Source organism: Poecilia latipinna, unplaced genomic scaffold (assembly GCF_001443285.1).
Source record: "Poecilia latipinna isolate Pla-1442-1.1 unplaced genomic scaffold, P_latipinna-1.0 Scaffold755, whole genome shotgun sequence".
In the NCBI taxonomy this organism is placed as follows: Eukaryota; Metazoa; Chordata; class Actinopteri; order Cyprinodontiformes; family Poeciliidae; genus Poecilia; species Poecilia latipinna.
In genome coordinates, this window is record NW_015113371.1 from 125,906 (window position 1) to 130,071 (window position 4,166).

At 39.5% G+C, this 4,166-nt stretch overlaps 1 long non-coding RNA gene across 1 annotated transcript in view; it reads left to right on the forward strand.

The window, feature by feature from the left end:
• The first annotated feature begins 3,923 nt into the window (after positions 1-3,923).
• Positions 3,924-4,166, forward strand: part of LOC106955647 (uncharacterized) — a 4,982-nt gene continuing 4,739 nt past the window's right edge. The window contains exon 1 of the long non-coding RNA XR_001426626.1: positions 3,924-4,159. This is a non-coding gene — a long non-coding RNA (uncharacterized LOC106955647). The remainder of the gene's footprint in view (positions 4,160-4,166) is intronic.

The following is a 4,166-nucleotide window of genomic DNA, read 5'->3' on the forward strand; positions in this document are numbered from 1 at the left end:
CCCCCCCTTTTGGGAACTGTTCTCTTTTTCTTCAACGTGTTCTGTGTGACAGTCGGGGTCAGGGTTAGGGAGTGCCACAGAAAAGCCCAACAGATTTACTTTCACAAGTGGAGCATTACAGCTTTCACTGTCTTCGTAGACATTGTACTGGATTTATTTCTAATACACAGGACACAAAGACTCCAGTGTTAATATACGGCTTTAACTACTCCACTTCCACTGTCTGGGTTTTGTGTCTGCAGGAGTCTTTTGCTGACAAACTTCTGCTCCTTCCTTGGACCGTTTGTCACTCAGCCCTCAGAAGTTATGCTGTGTCTGTTGTGTTTCCTAAGTTTTTGTCCTCTCAACATGATTGGGATTCTGTGCAGTCACTCATATGTGCCACTGTTACAGATCAATTCAGTGTTGGCAGACTTCTGAATCTTTTGTACTCTACAGTGAGGTGGCTTTGCTTGGTAGTTTTTGCTCAGTATCTTGGGGGGCAGGGGGGGGGCATCTATAATAACCAGCCTGTAGATTGTAATTCACAGACCTCACCATCTCCGCTTGAGACTGTTTTTAAACTTTGGATGAAACATGACATTAAGGACAGGCTAAAGTCAACTGGGCTTTTAGTGAGAAAATGTTCTTTTATTCTCAGAAATTCAGTTGCACACCAGTGGGTGGAGAGGATGATTCAATACTGCAAATGAAAACAAGAGAAGAAAAAAAAACTGTCCACCCCGCAGATACATTCACCAAACACAGAGTCCAAAATAGGATTTCTCTAGAACAGCTGGAGAGGAGAATTAAATGGCTTTAGTGCAGGCATGTCTGTAAAATATATTTTATTCATATCTCTGTTTAAAGAACAGATCATTAAAACTCCTTAATAGGCTTTTAAAGTTCTTCAGTAGAAGTTGAGATTTAGTGAGGCTGACAGAAAGCTAATTTTATTTTCACAAATGATTTAGAATTGCAAATTTATTTTCATTTTTATCATCTGGTTCTTTTTGTGCATCATGTCTTCATGTCTTTGGCTCATTGGAGTTTGTTGTTTCCTCAGAACTATAGAAATACTGCAGAACCGGACATGTAAAGTACCACTTAGCCATTTAGCTTTGATATATTAATAGACTTATGTAATTAAAACAATTAAGCAAGCAAAAATACCAGTGCATTATTTGGGGCCTCAACCCCCCCATTTTTTTTTTATGTTGTTAAAAGAAAAAACACTGCTCCGGCGGCCAAATCCATCTTTTCTAGAAATATTGAGATGAGCTAAACTCAGGCAACGAAAGACTGTTGCTAATATCTTCCCTATCGTTGCCTGGATCTTCTTCATTAAAACAAAGCTGCGTCTTTTACCACATATATAGCAAACAATATGTCTCTGTATGTACAAGAACACAAAATAAGGAACCTAAAGGTAACACTGGCTGGGAAAACCAAAAACATGTTGCTAATAGGCTAACACGTTGCTAGTTTTAAGCCTAAGCATTAGCATGCCCACATGGCACCTTGCAGGGTTACTAATTAGTCTCGAGAAGGCCTTCCACCGTTAGGTAGCAGCGTCGACACATGAAAGAAACAGTTCATTGTATTTTATAAAGCTAACTACATATTTAAGGAGCAGCTAACACTGCTAGCAAACTGTGTCTGTCGGTCTGCCTGAGGTTTCTACGCCTCCACAATCAGTTTCAATCAATCAAGTTTTATTTGTACAGCACATCTCATAAACAAGGCAATAATTCAAAGTGCTTCACGTCATGAAAACATAAAAACATCATAAACACATCATGTAGTCAACAATTGGAAATACTAAGATCACAGTTATTTACAGTTTTTACTCTTGAATTACATTTTGCTGGTATCTGCACATTTCTTCTGTTGTACAGTTTCCTATTGTCACTAATCGCCACTAACATGCACATTTTGAAAAAAAAACATTAAATTGACCTATCTGGTTGCACATTGCTTTGGACAGAAGCATGTTATTTTACATAAATAACACGCCTGGTGGTATTTATGTTAAAATTCTATCTTTGCTGTACAGTACTTTAGTCTTTATTTAGTAGTTTTATGTATTTTTCATATTCCATCTCTGTGTGAATCTGCTTTGACTGCCTGTCACCTTCTGCTGTCGCACTGGAATTTCCGTATTACGGGACGATGAAAGGAATTTCTATTCCTGTGATTTTCATTAACTTTCTAGCAACATTTTCAAAACTTTCAGGCCTTTTGAGAATAAAATCTTTTTAGGTGATTAGTAAGATCATTTTTTGCTGCATGTAAAGAAGTGGAAAGACCTCAAGATACTTGGCAGCAGCCGTGCTGCAAACGGTACAAAAAACTAGCCTGAAGTGCTGCATCGACTAAAGTCGAGACGATCATGTTGTGGGTTTGCCATCAAGTCAACACAAACAGTCCTCCTTTCAAATTCTCTTGCTTGGGTTTCAGATCATTGATAAGCAGACTTCTCACCACAGACGTCTGTAGCACGCTCAAAACACCTATTGAACAATCAGGCGTCGTATCGCTTAACGGGGAATCCGCCGGACACTCGATACCTTCTAGAAAATCACACAAAGTCCCAACTGAGACCATTCATACTCCATGTGATTTATGATATTGAATTGCGGTCTAATGCTGCGCTAAGGAGGCCAAACTGAAATAAACATTGTTATGGAACTGCACAGCATCTTTGATTTTCCTCCTTCTCGGGCCTTGCAGCCGGTCTGCCGGAGCTGCGCTCCGCCAGGAGGGGCTCCCATAAATCTGAATTAGAGCCGTTTGGTTTGAGCAAAAATATATTATCTCTCTGGCATGATTTGCTTTTCGCTGTTATGTTGTAGCATATAGCGTTTTCCTTTTCACCCACAAATTCAAAATAAAACTGGTTCTTGCGCGGCTGAAAAGCTTTTATCTCATTAGCCAAGTTAAGCACAATAAACAGTTCCTGAGCAGAATGATAAAGCTGGAGAGCTTTCCTTCCAGACACCTGCTGAACAGAAACGGAGACAAAAGTACTAAAAGAGCAACAAGAAATTATTAACTACAATGCCTGACTTTTCATGAAAGGACATTCATTTCCGTCTTCGATCGCAAATATTTTTTCTGAATTGGCTTAAAAATTTTGCTCAATAGCTTAAGAGTGTTTCATCCAGCAGCTGAAAGAGAGGCTGAGGCAGGAGACAGGAACAGAATATGGCCTGGTAGTTTTTAACTCTTAAGACTTTCTGAAAAGAACAACAAAGAAACAAAAATGCATCTAGTTTTGGCTGTGATATTTTTTGATACACGAAACAAAATAAGAAACACTATAAACCCAAACACGCCCCCCAGTAATCAGCTGATAGAAATGAACCGACCGTTGAATCTAGACTGGAATAAGAAAAGTGAGTCACGATGATGAAAACATGCTAAATTAAATTAATTGCTGCAGCGCCGACATGTTTGATCGTGCCTTATTTACATCCTCGTCATTATTGTGATTTGTCACAGGTTTTTACTGCGTCATCAGTTTCATAATAAAAATGAACTGTGAGTAATTCACTGTGATCGCCTGCTGGTGTAAACTTGTTTTGATCTGGCAAAGTGACCGACGTCAAATGAGGAAGATGCTACAGGAGGAGTTGCAACAACCACTTTTCACGCCATTCTCTCTGCACTTTTACAAGTTTTTATTTATTTAGATATTTTCTTATTTTGTAGTTTTTAGGAACTTGATGGGACACCCTGTTTATGGCCTCAGATGGTTTGTGAATAACTTTTATGTTTCCGAGGTAAAATTCTAAGAAATATCTCAGCATTCAAGACGTTCTACGACTTTTCATAAAATGACGTCGCTGCTACTTTCGATTCTGTGTTTTGAAGACTAAAAATAAATGAGAACAAAGTGAATTATTTATAATGACACACACAAATGAAAAACATAGGCGTAGGAAGCGGGGGGGACACGAGGGGGACATGTCCCCCCCAATATTGGAGAGAGTCACATTCGTCCCCCCCAATAATTTCACCGCTGTTGCGAAGAATTTTAAAATCTTCCACTCGCGTGCTTTTATTTTGAAGGCGCACAACAGCGCATTCAGCGGAGCGCTTCCTCCCCCTCCCCCCTCTGAACGGCTCAGAGTAAAGGCAGCAGCAGACAGAGTCAGAGAAACTCCGTTTGAAGGAGGTAAACG